The sequence below is a fragment of the Armigeres subalbatus genome, chromosome 1 (genome assembly GCF_024139115.2).
Source record: "Armigeres subalbatus isolate Guangzhou_Male chromosome 1, GZ_Asu_2, whole genome shotgun sequence".
Lineage (NCBI taxonomy): Eukaryota > Metazoa > Arthropoda > Insecta > Diptera > Culicidae > Armigeres > Armigeres subalbatus.
The window spans coordinates 170,224,678-170,248,059 of NC_085139.1; the positions used below are offsets into that span (position 1 = coordinate 170,224,678).

At 42.6% G+C, this 23,382-nt stretch overlaps 2 long non-coding RNA genes across 2 annotated transcripts in view; both read left to right on the plus strand.

The window, feature by feature from the left end:
* Window positions 1-23,382, plus strand: part of LOC134208364 (uncharacterized) — a 363,599-nt gene that overhangs the window by 240,244 nt on the left and 99,973 nt on the right. The window lies entirely within an intron of this gene.
* Window positions 15,539-16,165, plus strand: LOC134208358 (uncharacterized). The gene is made up of 3 exons (XR_009978634.1): window positions 15,539-15,688; window positions 15,751-15,990; window positions 16,054-16,165. It is a non-coding gene; the product is annotated as an uncharacterized LOC134208358 (long non-coding RNA).

Below are 23,382 nucleotides of genomic sequence, written 5' to 3' on the forward strand. Positions count from 1 at the left end.
TTTATTTTTTGTCAGAAACTAATTTCAAAACTAGGGGAACTGTACTGTTCTCCATCTCACTGGAAAATATTTATCTCACCACAAAACAAAGAAATATAGAAACAATTTCGACACTCGTTTCTGCTAACATGATGCGTACTCACTGTTGAAAAAAAACAACAATGAAAGAATTCAGGAATTAAGGAATTAAGGAATTAAGGAATTGAGGAATTAAGGAATATAGGAATTGAGGAATTAAAGAATTAAGAAATTAAGGAATTAAGGAATTAAAGAATTAAGGAATTAAGGAATTAAGGAGTTAAGGAATTAAGGAATTAAGGAATTAAGGAATTAAGGAATTAAGGAATTAAGGAATTAAGGAATTAAGGAATTAAGGAATTAAGGAATTAAGGAATTAAGGAATTAAGGAATTAAGGAATTAAGGAATTAAGGAATTAAGGAATTAAGCAATTAGGGAATTAAGGAATTAAGGAATTAAGGAATTAAGGAATTAAGGAATTAAGGAGTTAAGGAATTAAGGAATTAAGGAGTTAAGGAGTTAAGGAATTAAGGAATTGAGGAATTAAGGAATTAAGGAATTAAGGAATTCAGGAATTAAGGAATTAAGGAATTAAGGAATTAAGGAATTAAGGAATTAAGGAATTAAGGAATTAAGGAATTAAGGAATTAAGGAATTAAGGAATTAAGGAATTAAGGAGTTAAGGAATTAAGGAATTAAGGAATTAAGGAATTAAGGAATTAAGGAATTAAGGAATTAAGGAATTAAGGAATTAAGGAATTAAGGAATTAAGGAATTAAGCAATTAAGGAATTAAGGAACTAAGGAATCAATGAAGAAAGGAATTAAGGAATTAAGGCATAAAGGAATTAAGGAATTAAGGAATTAAGGAATTAAGGAATTAAGGAATTAAGGAATTAAGGAATTAAGGAATTAAGGAATTAAGGAATTAAGGAATTAAGGAATTAAGGAATGAAGGAATTACGGAATTACGGAATTAAAGAATAAAGGAATTAAGGAATTAATGAATTAATGAATTAAGGAATTAAGGAATTAAGGAATTAAGGAAGTAAAGAATTAAGGTATTAAGGAATCAAGAAATTAAGGATCAGATTAGAAAAAAAAAACTCCAAAGATTTCTTCGGTTACTTTTTCTTTATTCTCCTTTTTGGCATACATCCCCCACTTATTCAGTGTGAGCTTTCTACGCTATGTTACCATTTTCGCATTTGTGTATCATGAGTCTAACACTTTGATACTTTTATGCCCAGGGAAGTCCAACCCAAAAATTTCGAGAATCGAACCCAGCCACCTTCGGCATGGTCTTGCTTTGTCCATGCCCACAAAATATAATTTTCAGCTCAATGGTTTGTTCGGCCATGTCGGTAATTCGGCTTAAAGCTATTTGTTCTAATACCATTTGGCCGAAAAACACGTTGAGCCAAAACGGTGATTAGGTCAAAAATGTAATTTGGCTGATAGCGATGTAGAGCCGAAACCGACATACCGCTGAACTGGTAATTTGGCTGAAAAACCGTTTGCCCTAACAGGCCATTTGAACGAAAATGGTGATTTGCCGAAACTGTCTTTTGGTTTAAAATTACGTTTGGCTGAACAGGTCATTTGGCCGAAAAAACTTTTGACCTAGAAGGCCATATCACCCTAAAAGGCAGTTTGGCCAACATGGTCGTTTGGCAGAAGTGGTCATTTGGCCGAAAATATAATATGGCCAAACTGGTCATACCACCGAAAATATCATTCACTGAACAATGGCCAAAAATGTCGGCTAGTTCGGCCGTGAAGCCTTTTCTGTCGAACGACAATTTTCTGCGAAACCAAATCATCCTTTCGGACGAACAACATTTGCGGCCTTCGACCTAACTGCCCTTCCCCGTTCAAAAATTGTATTTCAACGAGAAATTCTTTTGATTTTGAGTCCCAAATTATTGATAATTCGGATGAAGAGGATAAGACAAACGTGTGCTTACGATGGAAAACAAACACAGAATGAGTTTTATTAATTGTCATTTGTCATACATATGCTAGGAGGTGCAAAGTACTTTCTATCAAGAAGGTAGTATAAAACAATGTTAAGTAATAGTGATCAGATTGATCCTAACACACCTCCTCAAGCTATCACGGTTGAATCCCTAGAGTAGAACAATGTTTCTTAAAAGAGGCCAACGGTAGACCTTTAGTCATAAGATCCACAGGATGATCACCACTAGCCCTGTCAACTGTAGTTTCACATCGGTATGTTTTAGTCTACGTGACGGCGCCTCCGATCCAGATATAGCTATTGCTGACTGGTTGTGTTCAACGATGATAATCGGCTGCTGCTCACGTACTCCTAATTCTTGAAACAACTTACTGATCCAAAGAGCTTCACAGATGCTGTCAGCCAGAGCACTGCATACCGATTCTGTCGATGAAAGTGCGACCGTTCGTTGTTTCTTGGTGTTCCACGACGTAGTCGCCCCATAAATTTGGAACAGGTAGCCGGAAACCGAATGGCGATCACCTTGATCTGTCGCCCAGTTTGCGTCTGCAAAACCAACTATTTGCTCAACTGAGTCCTGCCAACGATAAATAAATCCATGCTGCGTTGTTCCTCGTAGGTATCGTAACACCCTCTTCAGGTGTGTCCAGTGTTCTTGAGATGGATTGCACTGATACTGGCTCAAATAGGAAACAGTAGAGCATGAATCTGGACGAGATGTGACCATGAGGTAGGTCAGGCACCCAATCAATTCACGGTAAGGCTTGTCCAAGTTTTGCTCCACTTCCGGTTTCTGCAGCTGTAGGTTGACACACATAGGAGTAGACACAGGCTTGCTAGATTCCTTACTGAAACGAAGGAGTATTGCTTCGGTATACCCTGGTTGACTAAGCTTCATGATACCTTCACTGTAATTCAGCTCGAACATCCCAGGAATATCTGTGCCTCACCCAAGTCCACCATACGGAATTCGCGTTGCAACATTTGCTTCACTGTCTCTACTTGACCCCTTGACCCGTTACAAACGATGAGCACATCATCGACGCACAAAAGCAAATATATCGGCCCAAGCTTATTTCGGCGTATGTATAAACAGCTATCCTCGGTACACCGGAGGAATCCAATTCTTACAACAAACTCGTTGAACCTGTCGTTCCACGCCTTCGTAGCCTGCTTCAGCCCATAAATTGATTTGCTCAACTTACACACCATAGTCCCCTTATCAAATCCTTTGAGCTGCCTCATGTAGATGTCTTCGGTGAGCTTCCTGTGTAGGAAAGCTGCCTTCACATCCATTTGATGAACAACGAGATTTTCTTGATTTGCTAGAGCGAGCATGCGGACGGTTGACATTCTAATAACAGGCGAATAGGTTTCATAGTAACCATATCCGTAACGCTGAGTAAACCCTTTGGCAACTAGCCTTGCCTTCCTTTTGTTAATCCATCAGGATTCGTTTTCAGTCGGAACACCCATTTACAATCTATAGGTTTTCGACCTTCTGGTAGGTCCACCAGTTGCCACGTCTCATTTTCGGCTAACGACTTCAGTTGGTTACTTATCGCTTTCTTCCACTCCGGCCAATCAGGTTGCAACTTAAGCTTGTCAATGTTGTCAGGTAAATTACCCACATAATTTTCTGCTTTGAGGGCGAATACAACACACGAGTAATCATCAAGCTTGCATGGAGCGCTCCGAACACGTTGACTTCGTCGACCCTCCAACGGATCTGGCTCATTCCCTTGCGGCTCCACTTCATCCAGGCAATCATCAAACTCGTCATCTTCGTACACATCAAAAGTTTCCAGTCGAACCTCCTCAATAGAATCTGGCGTAGTCTGCAAGTCGTCTGTGTTGCCGGCACTGGAGCGAATGGCCCGGCTAAATCAACTGTACTACAATTCAGTTTTATTTTACAACCGGAAGGTGGGTTGCTTCCTTGCTTGACATCAAAGGCACTTCTTCGACGACAACGTCCCTAGCGGTGAAAACCTTTCGTGAATCCCTCAACCGGTATCCGTTAGCGCTGTAACCGACAAAATAACAACTTTCGCTGCTAGAACCTAGCTTGTTCCGCTTCTCCTTTGGGATGAAACTGAATGCTTTTCCGCCAAAAATGCGAAACTTTGAAACATCAGGCTTATGATCGTATTACACTTCGTAGGGTGTCTTATCGACCGTCAATGCCGCCGTTGAACTCCGATTGATGATATATACCGCCGCTAGAACTGCTTCACACCACAGCGCCTTCGACATATCAGCATCCTCGATCATCGCCCTCGCTTTGTCCATTATAGTCCGGTTAAGGCGTTCACTCACGCCGTTTTGCTGCGGCGTGTACGGAACCGTGTATTCAAGCTGAATTCCTTTGCCTCTGCAAAAGTTCTGGAATGCTACTCCAACATACTCCCCTCCGTTATCGCAACGTAGACGGGATAATCGTCTGTCGAAGTGCGATTCTGCCATCGCAGTATACGTTCTGAAGGCTTCAAGCACCTCGTCCTTAGTGCGCAACATATACACAGCAGTGAAGTGCGAGAAATCATACACAAAAGTAACAAAAAATCGATTACCGTTCCAGGCATTCGGTGTCATGGCTCCGCACACATCGCTATGGATCAGCTCGAGGGGACGCGAGCTCCTGGGCAGAGACATATCTGTGAAGGGCTTTCTTGTCTACTTTCCTTTGAGGCACGGCTCACAGACAGTACGATTCACCAGCTCACCTTTCTTCAGCATGAGGCCATTCACTAATTCACTTGTTACCATCTTCATTAGTCCGCTCTTTCCGATGTGGCTGAAGCGTCTATGCCACAGTTCTGCATTGTTTATAGCATTTTCAGTCATTAGAGCAACTGGCACTTTCACTCGCGATACATCAACGTCCAGTTAGTAAAGTTTATCTTTACGTTTACCCGTGCAAACAACTGCATCGTTGTGCAAAATATCGACACTATTCTTCCGGAAGATCACTTGCATTCCCAACAGCCCATTTCGTTGGATCGAGAATAAATTGTACCGCAATCCGGGTACGTATAAAACGTCTTTAACCACAGCATTTGCTCTTCGATCTCCGATCCTGGTCATAATGTTTACCGAACCAGAGTAATTACTCTCGAGTTTCTGCCCAGAGGCCACTTTAATCAGAACTGGTTTATCCATCTTCTTCACGTGACGCAACCATTCAATTTTACCAACCATATGGTCACTGACGCGCCTGAGTCAAGAATCCATGAGCAATCACTTTGTTGCAAGCAATCTGTCATTGAATGACTCTACCATCTCATACTCATACCATCTCTTTTTCACTGAAATATGCTTTATCTTTGTGCACATTCTTCTTGCTCTTTAGCACATTTCCATTCCGAACCCGCTCTTCAGTGCGGCTTGGGCAATCCGCGCGTATATGCCCCACTTTTCCACAAGAATAACACTTCAGTTTGCTCCTATTCTTCCTTCCTTGTCCTACGAAGGCCGTCGAATCAACCGCTGGACCGACATCGTCGCAGTTCCTACATTTCATACTTTCATTGAGCAGCTTAGCTCGAATAAAATCCAATGTACGTTGTCCGTCCGATAATGTTTCGAGCAATGTAACAAGCTAACTATACGAACGCGGCATCGACAGAAGTAAATAGAACACGATAAGCCGTTCGTCCAGCTTTATTCCCGCCGAGTCCAAATCACGAACAGTTTTGTCGAACAATAACAAATGTTCTTCCATTGACACGTTTTCTTCAAACTTTATCGCGGATAGCTTTTTCAGTAGGAAAAACTGTCCCGAAATTCCTTTGCGTGCGAATGCGTTCTAAAGAGCAATCCAAATTTCGATAGGATTACGCTTTTGCTTCACATATTCGAGCTGTGAATCCGCAATATTTCGGATCAAAACTGATTTGCACCTAACATCCTTCTTCTTGCGATCCACGAGAGCTTTCTCTTTTTCGCGCTTAACCTGAGCACTATCTTCTGCGAGCACATGATATTCTTCCACGTCTTCTGGCAGCTTCTGTATGCACGGCAGGAGTCCCAGCTCCTCTAAGTGCACTCCCATCCGGAAGCTCCAATTGGCAAAGTTCGTACCGTCAAATAGGTACACTCCTCTTCCATGGCAAGAATATATGTCCACTTACCCGACCGAGAGCATCCGAACACGCGGAACAAAAGAACCGTTTTGCCTTTTATTCGGGTACAAGCACACTTTGCAGATTAAAACGTACGCTGAGCCCATAACCTGATAATTCGGATGAAGAGGATAAGACAAACGTGTGCTTACAATGGAATACAAACACAGAATGACGACCCCTCCCCATGGCCACTGCAAGTTAGACCGGGACCATCGTCCCTAACCCCTAATCCCAAGGCGTCAAGCGACCCGTGCCGAGGGGATGCATGGCCAGGGGGTGAAATAATAAGCTAGGCCTTTAACGGAGCCTGTGGGGTACCTGGGCACCCTCCACAGTAATTGTCCTTTACCGCGTCATGCTGGGCTCTGGCGTGGTGGACCTCTTTTCCCGAGCAACTCGAGGGACCAAAATGGAAAACCAAGTCAATTCTTCAACTAGTGGTAGTAGTGTAGGCGACAACCCCTTCGCAAGAGGTGGGTTGTTCAGGTCTCCGCCTAGGAGGCCAGTGGCAATAGTCGGCAGCTCAGTGCGCAGTGCCAGCGTGGGTCACTTAACCTTCCTCTCGGCTAAAAAAACGCCGGTAGAGGTTATTGACGGCCCATGGCTTGCGAAGGCGATGAACCGCAAACACGATGGGCTTTCGGCCTTCGGGGTGACGACGGAACAGCTGGACGCCATCATCGACTTTGCGTCATCGAAGCATAATATCAGCAAGGACCTCAAGAGGAGCTTGCAGAAACTTCGAAAGTCGATGCTGGACGCCAAGCTGGAGAGGGCGGTCGGGATGGCCAAGTGTAAACCCGTGAAATCGGTGGATTCGAGGTCTACCCAGACTGAGGCCCAAGGATTCGCGGACTCGGGCAAGGTCGAATCGACCGAAGGCGTGCCAGCGAAGACGGTGGTACCAAAGTCTACCCAGACTGAGGCTCAAGTATTTGCGGGTTCGTCGGGGGTGACTGCTCCAACAGAGCAGACACAAAAACGGGGGAGACAGTCTCCAGGCGATGAGCTCCCTGGGGGCCGCTCCAAAACGCGGAGGGTTACTTTACTACCCCGAACAAGGCTGAACCCCGGCCAGGTACCTCCAAAACCGGGGGAGGAAGGACCTGGAAAGGTCCATCCACCCAGGAAAGACGGTGGTAAGGGGTTACGGCAGGCTGAGAGTTCTCAGCCGCACCAGACCAGGGAAATAGCGGGGGATGTCGCCTCCTGGACCCTGGTCAAGAACAAGAGGAAACCGAAGACGTCAAGGGCCGAAAAGGGCCCAGGCGAATGAGGGTAGCAAGAAGTCTAGGGTAGGCGCCAATCGCTCCAGGGGCGATGCCCTAGTCATCACGGCGCCCTAGTCATGTTTTGAAGGCGATGAGGAGTGACGTCAAGCTCGGTGAACTCGGCGCCGACGTACGTCGAATAAGACGTACCCGGATGGGCGAGATGATCCTCGAGCTGAAGCGGGGCGTCTCGCAAAAGGGCGCCGCCTACAAGAAGTTGGCGGAAGAAGTCCTAGGCGAGACGGTCAAGGTGAGGGCACTCACTACAGAGATGAATCTAAGGGTTCAAGACCTGGACGAGATCACCGAAGTCGAAGAGCCCACCGCAGCCGTTCGGCTACGGAAAGGTCCAGCAGGGACGCAGGTAGCATTGGTTCGGCTATCTGCAGCGGACGCCTCCAAGGTAGTCAAGTTAGGTAGCGTCAAGGTGGGATGGTCGGTATGCCCTGAGCAACCCGAAGTTTGCTTCAAGTGCCTGGAACCTGGGCACAGCAATGGGACTGCAAAGGCCCTGACAGAAGCAATCTCTGCCGACGCTGCGGATTGGAGGGACATAAGGCACAATGCTGCACGAACCCTCCCAACTGTTTGATTTGTTCCAACAAAGCTGTGAACAGCAAGCACCCCATGGGGGGTTCGATGTGCCCGGCGTTTAAGTGTGCTGCAAAATCACAGTGCAGGTAACGCAGCTAGCTTGCTCGGCTTGCTTGCTTGCTCGCCCGAGTGTTTGGTGTGCGCAGGTTGAGAGGAAACGGCGGAACACGTGTTGTTCGTGTGCTCACGTTTTCGCGCAATGCGTGACCACATGCTTGCCACATTTGATCTGGACAGTTCGGAGGATGTGTAAAGATGAAGTTGGCTGGAATGCCGTTTTATCGGCTATCGCCCAAATCGTCTCGAAGCTACACAGAGGGTGGCGCGTGGACTCAAGGATGGCTAGTTCATGCGCAAATAAGAGGTGGTCCTTAAAATGTATAAAGGCGTCGCCATACCGGGGGCTTCTCGCTAGGTAAGATTTCCTTTGCTATCCCTAGTTACGGTAAAGCTGGGCGTGGCCTGGAGTAGTAATCTTCATGCTTTTTGTCAATTTTAAATGAACAAGAACCGCTGATGGGAGGATACAATTGCTATGAACGAAAATTTGTGACGTCCACCTTGGCGCATGGTTACTACGATCCAGATTTACAGAGTCTGGAAAGTTCTTATACAGTTTGGTATGTTCTTACACACAGTGGCGTAGCCACAAAATGGGTCTGGGAGGGGGGGCTTTCTGAACATTATTTTTTTTAGAAAAAATAATTCCTTCTAAAAATGTTGTCTCTGCGGGGTTTTATGTCCAAAACCATAAACCATAATTTAATATAAACATAAACATAAACGGGGTCTCCAGTAGCCAATCCAGAGATGGCGAGTTTGATTCTCGGTCCGGTTTAGGATGTGTTCGGGTTGGAAACATTCTCGACACCCTGGGCTTTCAATTAATAACAGAGAAAATGCTAATAGAATACTAAGCTGAAAAGCATGCCCGGTTTCAGTTAGAATGTAGAGCCATTGAAGAAGAAGAAGAGAAGCATAAACACAAACACGAAGCTTATCCTTATTTCTATATTTCAGCTAGTCTCAGTATTTTCATTACCCTTTCACGAAATCATTAGTGAACAATCAACAGTGCTATACAATTGCAAAGCTCAACTGACTACTACGCTCGAGATTATAGATGCATTGGGAGGTACATCTTTTTCTATGAACTTTCTCAAAAGTAAACTTTGGAGTTGAGACATTCATTTCCAGGAGAGCATAAAACACATGATCTCGGCAGTCCGCCCGGGTGCACCACATGCTCGAGGAAAGTGTCCTACTGTTCGTGCAAAAAAAACCGCATAAGAGTTGGTTTTTCCCCCTTGCAGCTTCCGGAGTGCACCAGCTGTGCAAGCTCTATCGTCTTTGCATACGGAAGAAAGATGATACATAATCTATTTGTTCCGCCAAAGGAGTGAAAAAAAAAGTTTAAATTGTACCAAAGAAGAAAGAGCTCCTTTCTTTCGAAAAATGTCATCTTGCTACAAGACCACCAGCAGCTGAACGACGCCGAACGTACCGAGAGCTCTTGAAGAAGCGAGGAAATTATTCCTGCTAATAGAGATAAATTTTCTCGCTCACCGGCAATTACGTGTATAGTTTTCACGGAAGGAGTGCAGCTTTGCGTTACCTTGAGTTAGCCATCAAGACTCGAGCTTCAATTTTAATGGGAAAATCACACAGAAAGTGAAAAATTTAATTAAAATGAGACTAAGGTGAGCACAAAAGGAATACCTAAAAAGGGTATCCTTGCGTATAACCTTTAAGTGGGACAAAAAAGCTATTCCAATCATGAATGGTCACACCACATCCGTAGACTTCCGCCAGGCCACGTCGTCGAATGCTTGGAGAAGGAATACGGCGACCATATGAGTGCTCCATACATTATTCTACACGGCTGCTGAAATATGTAAATCATGAAAAATGCATTATTTTCATCATCATTCGGAAAGCGCGCTCCGGGGGCTTTCGCCCGAACATTGCTAACGACCCGTGCCCGGCCCATCCAGCGCCGCGCGCTGGTTCAGGGTGGTAAGCTCGAAAATGGCCATAAAACCGGCTGCGCTTTTTCCTCCCCCGTTGTCGGTTTTCCTTGATCCAGAACTCCGCTGAAACATGCTTCCACCATCCGTATCCGTTCGCTTTCTGAATGACTGTGGGAGAAAATTGCTACTACTGTAAATGTTTATATGGCCTTTTCTTCAAAAGAAAACTTGCGTCCTGTGGCAGGCCAATCTGGCGGCAGATCTATGGACGGAGCCGGGCATTCGTGTGCGAGTAAATGCCTTCCACGAAGATGACGTTTTATGAATTGTAAATTACGGTCACTGAAACTGAGCACCGGCTGCGTGACATGACGGCGGCACACAACTATTTTTGTGATGTATAAGTTGGAAGGCGGAGTGCATGCCTTGATTATACCATTAGGCGGCGGAGGATATCTCTCGTAATGGTGTAATTGCCCATCATTCCGTATGAAATGGGAACAATATGGCAATCTGTCGCTTTCTTCCGAGCTTCATTCCAAGAAGGGAGGGCCTTTCAATTACCATTAGTGCGAAGTGGGCTGTCTATTGTCCAGAGCAAATCAAAGGTTTGATTAAAATTGCTTTAGAAATGGTTACGTTGCTTTTGTGTTTGAACAACTAGGTGTGGGAAGTTGCGTATAAAAATGAAAATTAACTGGAGGTCAAGTTGTGTCAATTTATCTGGAAAGGTTAGCAGAGCACGATCAGTTATCCAGTGAGCGTGTAAAAAAGACCTTCCCTTGAGTTCATTCCAATTCACAATAAGTATACGTAATCGTATCACTTGTTACGATTCGAGCGAATAGAAATGACCTTCACCATGACTGCGACATCCAAAAAAACCCTATTCTATGATTGATTGATTGAAAAAAGTCATGAACTTTTCATCTTTTTTTTACATCTTTACAATTTCATCTGAACCTGGATATATTGCAGTTTTGATTTTAATTTTATATTTGTTCATATTTATTAAAGGGTTTTGTTTAGTCGAAATGATATTCTGGCCATAGCTTTGAAGTGCCATTACTGATCTGGGCCATTTCCATGTCAAATGTGATGGAACTTTGTCAAATGGAACTTTGTTAATTTACAGTTGTTGAATGCAAACTGTTTTACCATTTATCTTAATACCTACGTATGCGTATAGTATTGTTAACCTTCTGTCTGTGCTCAAAAAAACTTACGTTGTCTGTGCTCTGGGGTCAAATTGACCCCAAATTGAAATTGCTGTAACTTTTTTAATGTTTGGCCAATTTTGAATTTATGGGGCTGTTTCGAAAGATAATTTAATCATCTTTCAGGTCGTTACCAAAGATTGACTATTGGTGGGCGGGTACATCGCGGGGAGGGGTTTTAGTGAACAAGGGTATAAAACCAGTGATTTTTCATGTTTATTTTACTTAGATCCGATAATCCTACCCTTTTTGAACTGCACCTTTTCAAAAAGGTTATGCAGGAAGGCATGTGCCCTAGCATGAGGCGTTGATAAGTTTAGAACACGGCCGCCAGGTGGTGGTATATTTGAATTCATTATTTTGGACTACTTAAGATATTGCGATATATAGAATTCTCCTCAGTGTAAATATTCTTATCGCACAAATTTAAAAATTGGAAGACGTCATTATGTTGAGCACCGCTTTGTAGTGCTAGACATCCTGAACAATATTGCCGAATACAACTTGGGTATAGGTATGAGGGATCTCAAGCTAAAGCAATATTTCATATATGCAAGAATATTGCAAGTACGCTAGCGCCGCCTATTTGTAAATTTCCTAATTATTTATTCCGTCACATGACAGTCCATTCCCACCAGACGAACTTTATTAAAGACGTCATCTTTAAAGATTTCAAATTTGTGCGATAAGAATATGTACAATGAGGAAAATTCCATATATCGGAATTACTTGAGTAGTCTAAATTAATGAATTCAAATTGAATGTCAATCAAATGAATTCAAATGAATTCAAAAACTACCAAAAATTAGGAGAATCGGTTGAAAATCAAAAAAATGGCAGCCACTCAAAGTGGCCTGGGGTCATATTGACCCCAGAGCACAGACAAAAGGTTAAATAGCATTGTTCTTACCTCTCACTTGTTCGCCATTTTGACCAAGACTCATGTTTTAATATCAAAACATTGAATGTTTATGTAGCGGATATTTATTATTATAAATATAACCAAGAGAAAATAACACTAAATTACATTAATCGCTTTTATAACAAGGAATTTTATAGAAAAACATTCGCTGTTCGCTCAATTTTGTCACATCTAACAGACGTATTTTAAGATTATTTTCAAACAAATAAACTTTGGAGAAAAATTTTCAATCATTTTATGTACGCATACATTGAAGGAAGAGATGAATATTTAAATGCATTAAAAACAACCGAACCAACAATTTAATTTCCTTTGGAATTTTCCAATATATTCCATGCTATCCATGCTGTACGCTCAATTTTGAGATAACTGTATATCAGATTATCGCTTCACCTAGATTCCCTTTTTGCCTTTCTCGTACAACAAAGTTGTACCAGAAAGGCTTTCATTTCACTCCAAAAACGTACTTTTTATAGAGCGCTTGTAGACCCATAGTATTATATACCATTCGATTCAGCTCGACAAACTGAGCAAATGTCTGTCTGTCCGTGTGTGTGTCCGTGTGTGTGTGTGTGTGCGTATGTGTGTGCACATTGAAACATTAGCCAATTTTTCTAGTACTAAACCTGAATCGATTTTGCTACAACAAGTTGCATTCGATGGGGAATGTTTTCTTCTTGTTCACTATTGAGTTTCATAATGATGGCACTTCTCAAAAAATAGTAAATATTCAAAGAGTTATGAGACATAATTATTTCGTAACAAATAAGCTATCGATTTTCTAGGTTATGTTCTCCCAAGACACAAATTTTATTCGAAACCGGCACACTGACAGCATAGAATACACAGCTTACACGGAAGAAAAAACTTCACAAAGAAACATAGAAACCCATTAATGAGTTAAAAGTACCTATTTTAAGATTTCATGTATACACTGAAAATTCTCGTTTATTGTTTCAAAATGACCTAAGAAACATATTTTCATGGTTGATTTTTAATATTGCGATGAGCAGACCTATGTGATTGGTTTTGATTGCAGTACACACATTAATTCATGAAAAAAAGGTGACATAGGTTCTTTTTAAAGTTAAGCGTCATTTCTGCCATTTCTTTCCCCTATGGGCCGATGTGAGCAGTGAGAAGTGAAAAGTGAAAATTGAGAAGTGATAAGTGCGAAGTGAGGACTGAAAGTGAGAAGTAAGAAATAAAAAGGAGAAATGAAAAATCACCAGATGATCCGAAATGAAAACAAAAATGTTTTTCCAAATTTAATCTAGACTATCCTTTGAAAAGAGCTGAAATTTTTTGCTAATATTTTCAAATGGATATAATAGAAAAACGACGCATCCCACAAAAAGTGTTGTATGGGTGACCATCGCAAAATCAGTCAAACTTTCTAGTGAAAATATCGGAAACAATCCAAATTGAGCCCTACACTGAAAAAATCAGTTTAAAAATTTTAAAGTCGATTTGCGAAAAAACGCCCTTTTTATTTAAATGAAATTTTGTCTCAAGATAGGTGATTATGTTTCCCTACCAACCGTCCATACATCGCAAGCTGGGCACTCTTAAGGAAAAAAGTTTTTCTAACAAAAACTTTTCTTGTCGGAATTATTTTCAGTGTATTTTCATCTGAAATTAAACCAATGAAAGCCATCGTTATAGAACCCCAAGCAAATCTATTTTTATGATACATTGTCTAATTTAGCCACTAAATATAGTTTGTTTTTAAATTAAGAGTAATATTAAGAAGGGTTTATATCTTCAAAAAATATTATATTCCATTATTAGCTTCTTTAGTTGCGACCAGTTACGACCAAAAATTGTACTCTGCCTGACTGTACAGGAATACTTAATATGAGTATATTATGTATACATATGTTAAATCCACCCTTAAAGACACTGAAAAATCAATTCCGTCAAGAAAAAGTTTTGTTAGAAATTTTTTTCCCTTCAAAGTGCCCAGCTTGCGATGTATGGACGGCTGGTAGGGAACATAATCACCTATCTTGAGACAAAATTTCGTCCATATCAAAAAGGGCGTTTTTTGCAAATCGACTTTTAATTTTTTAAATCGATTTTTTTTAGTGTAGGGTTCAATTTTGAGTTTTTCAAAAAGTTTTATTAGAAAGTTTGACTGATTTTGCGATAGTCACCCATACAACACTTTTTTGTAGGAAGGGTCGTTTTTCGATTATATCCATTTGAAAAAATCAGTAAAAACAAGTTTGACCCTTTTCAAAAGATAGTCTGAATCAAATTTGAATAAACTAAGTATGCACTTTACTTTTAACTGCGCTTCTTAAATCAAGACAAAATTTTCAAAACGACTTATCTGCTTTTGTAAACAAAGATTCAAACGACGATTTGACGAATCTGATAGCTCTCCCATGCAAATCAGCACCATCAACAGGTAGCGGAATCCTTCACCTAACTATTGATGGTGTTGGTTTGCGTGGAAGAGCTATCAGATTCGTCAAATCGTCGTTTGAATCTTTGTTTACAAATGCAGATAAGTCGTTTTGAAAATTTTGTCTTGAAATATTGACCAATAAATTTACAAAAAGTCAACATAAACAATCAGAACACTTGCAAGTTCCCAAAAAGTTCTATTTTGGCTTTACGCATTTTATTACATTACCCGCTTAACTTTTCAAAAGGACCTAAGTAAATTTTTTTCATGAATTCTCGCTTAACTTTTCAAAAGGACGTAAGTAACATTTTTTTTCATGAATTAATTTGAATACTGCAATCAATATTGTGATTCTCGAGATATTATAGCATTTTGCTCATTCACCTCTGCCTCGCTTAGTTGTGCGCCGCTAAGGTATTGTGTCATATTATGGTACTTTACTCAATTTAAGTGTAGAATATTACATCACAAATTAAACATAATTGCACTACTAATATCCACTTAAACAATATCCCGAACGCAACACAGGCGAAAAAAAAAGCAAAACTACTAAACCTCGAACAATTTCACTTAAAAATATCTTTTCGTAAAGGGACGACAATATGCTACATACCTTACAAGCGAATGTGGAAAAGCTTACCAAAAGTTCACACCTGTTTGACATCGGTTTATTTACGTTTTGCATGGCACACAACTCGGCGCACGGGAGCCGGCGCGTAAAGCCCCAAACGCAATATAACGGAACGGCGACGGAAACGGAAAATTTGACAGTTAGCCCATATATTTTCTGTCAAATTTGCCGTTTCCGTCGCCGTTCCGTTGTATTGCATTTGGGGCTTAACTGGTGAGCCAGTATGCTAATTTTAGAAAAGAATCGCAATAGCTTTCATGTTGTTCTGTTGATTGCAGTACTCAAATTAATTCATGAAAAAAATGTTACTTTGGTCCTTTTGATAAATTATGCGAGATCTACACTGTAAACCCAGGAATACTCTTTAAAGAGTAAAAAATGAACATTTTTCGCCGATATATGGAGCTGTCAAAATAATGGGTAATTTATTTTTGACAATAATGCGTATTTTATGCCCATTTCCATGTTCCATGTTTTTACTCATTAATGAGTGAAAAACAAGTTCAGTTTCAAACAAACGATGGAAAAAGCTGTTGGCGGAAGAATGGTAAAAGTTTTTGTTTTTTCTATTAATAATTGAAATATTTAAATAAATTATATCTATTTCAGTTCACAAAGGCTGTCAAGAACCAGGAGTTTGAGCCTTTTATGTACACATGCCTCATAACCCGAATGGATTGGGGTAGACCCCGTTGCAAGTATGTACCAAGCGATTCGGACTGCTGCGGAACATCCACCGGCACTTATAAAACACTCCGTGATAGGATCAATATGTTGCTTACATTCGGTTCCAAATCTGGAGATCCTGTGCGGTGCTTATTTGTTTAGTCACCCGGCTACTTTTTCAAGGTAATTGTGATACTCTCAGTTATCGCTTTTCTAATCTAACTGATTATTTCCTGTATGTTATAGCAATCGAATAACGTCGGGAATAACCTTCGCACTGACCACAACTGTCTGGAATAACCGTCGAGACAGCCGCTGGGAGTACTTTGACTGCCGGTGGTAGAACCGGGAAGAGAGAAGCTTCATACTTAAAGAAAATTTGGTCTTAAAATTTGAAAAAATCCAGTGTGGGACTCGGAGCCCGGTAACCATATTATTACTACTATTAAAATATGCTTAAATAAAGATTATTCCATGCACCCTATGTAAATGAGTCGCTTATTTTAATATTACATAATACTTAAATGAAATTATAAATGATTTTTTGTTTATCAACAAGAGTAAAAAGTACCCATTCTCGGCAGCTCGACGTTTTGAATAATGAGTAAAATTTACTCCTCAATTTGACGTATAGGCCTTTTACTCATTAATGAGTAAACGCTGTTTACTCTTTTAATGAGTTGAACTATTTAACTTCATAATGGGTATTTTTTTACCCATTAAAGAGTACTTTGGTGGCACAGTGTATAGTACAGCAGAAAGTCCATTGCTGATAAACGTTCATTTCGAACAATACACCGCACATTGCTGGTTAATTTTTTTTTTTGATATATACTCTGTCTCGCTCAAACCAACAGCGAATAATCTAGCGACTACTTTAACGAACTATTTAAGGAACAGCTACTTTAACCGACCGTGTCCATTTAGCAAGTACGGTGTTGAACATAATCTGGAGATTAAAATAACACTTAATAAAGTTTAAAAAAAACTTAGCAAGTAACCGCACAATATTGAGTAAAACAAATTAAGGGTGTAGCATTTCTGCATGCGGTGAATAAATTTCGCACCGTGTATATAACTGACAGCATGAATGTTTGTGTTGCTTCTTTCGTGCTTTATTGATGATGCTAACCTCTCAAGCAAAGTTTTCCAAAGCTTCAAATGTGGAACACGAAAACTAATGGACGAACACACACGCGCTAGAGACCCGAAGCCGATGACTTCATCCGCCTCAACACAGCTGTAAAAGTTTCGTCGTTGGAAATAAAAATCGCATACCTACGTACATGCTTTCAAGACAAAATTTTCAAAACGACTTATCTGCTTTTGTAAACAAAGATTCACACGACGATTTGACGAATATGATAGCTCTCCCACGCAAACCAACACCACCAATAGGTAGGTGAAGGTTTCCGCTACCTGTTGATGGTGTTGGTTTGCGTGGGAGAGCTATCAGATTCGTCAAATCGTCGTTTGAATTTTTGTTTACAAAAGCAGATAAGTCGTTTTGAAAATTTTGTCTTGCTTTCTCGTGCGCTCGTTACGTTTGCTGCCATTTTGTTTCATGCTTTGGAAGGAAAGAAGAGGCGTGTCATTAAGGCTAACTGCTTTTTGGTTGGTTTGGGTGGAATGATGGTGTAGTTTGGGCATATGGGTGATTTGAACATAACTTTCGTTTTCATACACCTCCTTATTTCCATATTATGCGGCTTTTTTTTTCATCTATATTTATGTGAATTGTTGGTTTCATTTTCACAAATGTACTTGTACAATTATTACACAAAGGGATGCAAAATCAATGTATGACATACAACTATGTAGTATGATTGAACTTTAATATTACATTGGTGAAAAAACACTACGTGGGAATCAGGAAAGTTGGAAACATTTTTTATTAGCTTTATTAAGGAGACTTGCAGAGTTGGAAACATATCGAATTTTAATCCATATGTATTTTTCAAAACGCGCCGTTACGCTAATCATTGTATTTACTATCGCTAATCATTGTACTACCGCACGATCGCATATTTGTAACATATGCATTTTTTCCTTTCTCGTACAACAAAGTTGTACCGAAAGGCTATATGATTGCTAAAAAACTTGATAGAAGGCCCGAGACCCATAGTGTTATATACCGATCGACTCAGCTCGACAAACTGAGGTGACGTCTGTTTTTTGTGTATGTGTGTATGTGTACAAATTTTGTAGGCACACTTTTAGAACTTAGAATTATCCGATTTACTAGCAACAAGTTGCATTCGACGGGAATTGTTTGCTATTGGAAATGGGCCCGATCATTGCTTTTCGGAATTATTGAAAAACATTGTTTTTCCCCAAAGGTCCCCTTGAAAATTCAAAGAACAATTTTTTTGAATGGTGGCAAGGCAAAATATTAAAATGATCGAAAAATGTGATCTATTCCCCAAAGAGCTTTCTGACCTTTCTAATGTGATTTTTTCAATATATTTTATAATGCACGAGAAAGGCATCATCACTGCTAGGTGGATTAATCTGGGTTTTTCTTAGAACAATGACCATATTCATCAAAGTTGAAATCTTGTGGACTTAACACTCCTAAAAAATAAAATACAATTACCTCTCCGGAGGTGCAAATCTTACAGAGCGTCTGTTCTCCATGTTGGAGGCGGCTGATCATCGTCCCAGTGCCAGTGAAACTATGCACCATGGTCCTCCGGAAATTTAGAGGGTTTGGTGTCAAGCCCTGCAAGCCAGCCTTTAAAAAAAAAAATCATACGCAACGAACAGTCAACAAGAGAGTACGGACCGGAACCATCGGCGAAGACCACTTCGACGAAAAGAGACTAGCGATTGGAAACTCGGTTCGTGGAACTGCAAATCTCTCAACATTATCGGGAGCACACGCATACTCGCCGATGTTGTCAAGGAACGTAGATTCGGCATCGTAGCGCTGCAGGACTTTTGTTGGAAGGGATCAATGGTGCGAACCTTTAGAGGTAATTATATCATCTACCAGAGCTGCGTCAACACACGAGCTGGGAACAGCTTTCAAAGTAATGGGCGATATGCAAAGGCGCGTGATCGGGCGGTGGCCTATCAATGAGTGCCAGGTTGTGCAGGTTGAGGATCAAAGGTCGGTACTTCAACTTCAGCATAATCATCGTCCATAGCCCACACTCCGGAAGCACTGATGATGATAAGGACGCATTCTACGCGCAGATGGAACGTGAGTACAACAGCTACCCAAGCCACGACGTCAAAATCATCATAGGAGATTTGAACGCTCAGGTTGGCCAAGAGAAGGAGTTTAGACCGACTATTGGAAGGTTCAGCGCACACCGGCTGACGAACGGAAACGGCCTACGACTAATTGATTTCGCCGCCTCCAAGAATATGGCCATTCGCAGCAGCTACTTCCAACACAGCCTCCCGTATCCGTGCACCTGGAGATCACCACTGCAGACAGAATCACAAATCGACCACGTTCTGATTGATGGACGGCACTTCTCCGACATTATTGACGTCAGGACATATCGTGGCGCTAACATCGAGTGTGACCACCTTCTGGTGATGGTAAAACTGCGTCCAAAACTATCCGTCATCAACAATGTTCGGTACCGACGACCGCCGCGGTACGACCTAGAGCGAATGAAGCAACCTGAGGCAGCGTTGCTGGAAGAGGGTGAGCTCGATGGGGCCCCTCTTGAGGACTGCTGGAATACGGTCAAAGCAGCCATTAACGACCCAGTGGAGAACAACGTCGGGTATGTGGGTCGAAGTCGACGGAGCTATCCCAAGTAACATTTTAAGTTTTATAACGCTCTTGAAGCCCATATTTTACTCTACAAGAGTGCGATAAAACCAGCATAAAACCAAATTGTTACTAGGGATTGGTTCGATGAAAAGTTCAGACAGATTCTGGAGGATAAGGACGCAGCGCGAGCGGTCGCGCGTCAGCAAGGTATTCGGTAGAACGTGGAACGTTATAGACGGAAGCGGAGACAGCAGACCCGCCTTCTTCAGGTGAAGAAACGCCACCTGGACGAAGCGGAGTGCGAGGAGATGGAACAGTTGTGCCGTTCTCAAGAAACACCCAAGTTCTCCAACACCCAAGGATAAGGACGCAGCTTGAGCGGTCGCGCGTCAGCAAGGTATTCGGTAGAACGTGGAACGTTATAGACGGAAGCGGAGACAGCAGACCCGCCTTCTTCAGGTGAAGAAACGCCACCCGGACGAAGCGGAGTGCGAGGAGATGGAACAGTTGTGCCGTTCTCAAGAAACACCCAAGTTCTATCAGAATCATGGGAGCATCTTGACGGACGAATGTGTGGTGATCGAAAGGTGGAAGCAGCACTACGAGGGAAATTTGAATGGCGCTGAGAGTACAGGTAGTGAAAGTCAAAGCAGCGGAGGAGTTGACTACGTCAGTTCATCAAACAATGGAAGCCAACCAGCCCCCACCTTGAGGGAAGTTAACGATGCCATCCAACAGCTAAAGACCAATACAGCAGCTGATAAGGAGGGTATCGGAGCTGAGCTCATCAAGACGGGCCCGGGGAAGCTAGCCACTTGCCTGCACAAACTAATAGTCAGAATCTGGGAAACTGAATAGCTACCGGAGGAGTGGAAGGAAGGGGTTATATGCCCCATCTACAAGAAAGGCGACAAGCTGGAGTGTGGGAACTTTCGAGCAATCTCTAGCCTTCATGCCGCCTACAAAGTGATATCCCAGATCATCTTCCGACGTCTGTCACCATCAGCGAATGAGTTCGAAGGAACGGACCAGATTTTATTGTACGGCAAATCCTTCAAAAATACCAGGTCCAGACCGCGTAGAGCTATGGAAATTTATGGACGAGAAAAGCTTCCCTGGGAAGCTTACCAGACTGATCAGAGCAACGGTGGATGGTGTGCAAAACTGTGTGAAGATTTCGGGCGAACACTCCAGTTCGTTCGAATCGTGCCGGGGACTAAGACAAGGTGATGAACTTTCGTGCATGTTGTTCAACATTACGCTGGAAGGTTTCATGCGGAGAGCTGGGTATAACAGCCGGGGTACGATTTTCAACAGATCCAGTCAATTTATTTGTTTCGCGGATGACATTTACATTGTCGGCCGAACATTTGCAAAGGTGACAGAAGTGTTCACCCGCCTGATACGTGAAGCAACAAAAGTTGGGCTATATGCTTGTGGGCGGAACCGAGCGCGACAAGGCCCGCCTGGGAAGCAGTATTACGATAGACGGGGATACCTTCGAGGTGGTCGAAGAATTCGTCTACCTTGTGTGAACTATTTTGTAGCGGGTGCTAACGGGCAAATCGATTATTGCTGTGTGCGTATGGATATAGAACACCCCCTGCTGTAGATGTAAAAATTTCAGCAATATAAGTTAGTCTACTAATAGCAACCAAACGAGCTAGTCGCGTTTGTCCAGCGATCCGAAATCCCTCACAGTTGTTCGTCGGGTCTGTGGTTCTGGGAAAGCGTCGGGGAGTAAGTCGCGAGATTCTTGGGTCAACGTAGAAGGTTGGTCAAGTTCTGCAGTTCGGACGCAGTTTACAAGCTGTAGACAGGATTCACAGCCGCGCGTGGTGAAGTTCGGGTCGTGATCGCGGACAAAGGTTCTCGGACAGTAGATCTCGGAAACAAAAGAACCGCGTGGACAATTGAAGCACATGGTGGCCACGAGTAGGTGCCAGTAAAATTCGGTGCCGTTGATCGTATGTCCAGTTCTGGGGAAGTGCGATCAAGGAGACGGTAGTGAAAACGTAACAGTCTCCGGTCATAGGGATCAATTTGTGACTTTACGGAACAAAGGTAAAATGTCACGAAGCGGCGATCAAGAAGCTGTGGCTTTGAAGGCGGAGTTAGAAGCTAAAGCTGCCGAAATACAACGCTTGCAGCAGCGGCTGACCATCGCCACGAGGGAATCGGCGGATAATAAAGGCCAGACCAACTTCGTGAAATGGGTGGAAGCGGGAGGAATCAAACTGAACGCTCTGATCGATTCGGGCTGTAAAGTGTCTACCATACAGAGTCGGTTCGCGGATAAAATCGGCAACAGTGAAGTGACAAACACAACTCTGGTCGGGTTCGGTGGCAAAAAAGTGAACGTAGACAACGTTGTGAGATCGAGTGTGAAGCTGGACGGGATAGCAGTACCGGTGAAGCTCAACGTTGTTCCGAACAGAGCAGAGCACTGCGATAATTCTCGGACGGGACATGTTAAACCAAGAAGGCATAGTGATGGTAAACCGCAATGGAAAAGTTGAGTTCCGACGTGATAGTGATCACAGTACCGAGGCGGTGGAAGCAAACCAGATGATGGTAGAAGTTCAGCCGCGGAAGTATAAGTAGATGTTTACTATCGACAGTAGTAAGCAGTATACGCGAATCGAGGCTGCGGATCTGAATGTGGAGGGACCGAAAGAAAAGATTTTGGACTCGGTGAACCAATACCGGTCTTGCTTTGCGAAGAGTATGAGTGAGTTGGGAGTCGCGAAGGGAACAGATGCCTCATCGGATGGAGTACGCGAGAGAAGCTGCTCTGAGTAGTTTAGTGAAAGAGTTGGTGGAAGCTGGTATTGTGGAGGAGTCTAATTCGCCGTATAACAGCAGAGTTGTGATGGTGCCGAAGAAGGACGGTACGTTCCGGATGGCGGTGGATTACCGTCTGCTGAACAAGAAGACGATGAAAGACCATTATCCCATGCCGGACATCGAAACTCAGTGGGGCAGAAGTGTTCATTACGGTGGACCTTTATTCGGGGTACTATCAAATCCCGGTTTCGGAGGATAGCCAAGACTGTACTGCATTTTCACCTCGTGACGGACATTACAATTTCCTTCGGATGCCGTTCGGGTTGGCCAATGGCTGTTCCGTGTTCCAGAAGGCAATGAACCAGCTGACGGGAAAACTCCGAATAGAGAGAATTCTGGCCTATATCGATGACTTGGCGATTGGTGGGATAAACGTAGAAGAAGTGTTGGAAAAGTTCGCAAAACTGCAAAAGGTGCTCCAAGAAAGTGGTTTCACGATCAATCTCACGAAGTCACACTTCTTTAAGACGTCAGTTGAATGTTTGGGTTTCGAGGTGTCGAGGAAAAGAATCCGGCCAGGGGCAGAGTTCCCGGTGCCGGAGAGTGTGCTACAGGTCCAGCAGTTTCTTGGACTGGCGGGATTTTTTCGAAGATTCATCCCTTAGTTCAGCATCGTAGCAGCCCCTCTATTCTCACTGCTGAAGAAGGAGGCGAAGTTTGTGAGCAAATGCAAGCCTACGAAGAGCTGAAAAAGTCGTTGAGTGAGCGCCCTCTATTAGTGTTGTTTGACCCGAATAGTGAGATAGAGCTGTACACAGATGCATCACAGGACGGGCTAGCAGGAATTTTGCTAATGCACACAGAAGAGGGTTGGCGCCCGATCAGCTATTACAGCAAGAGAACATCAGAAGCGGAACGAAAATACCATAGCTATGAGCTGGAAGTGTTAGCGGTGGTCTCAAGCGTGGAACGATTTCGCCATTGCTTGATCGGAAAGTTTATCGTGTTGCGAAAGTGCGGTGAAAGACACTTACGCGAAACGGGACATGAATGCT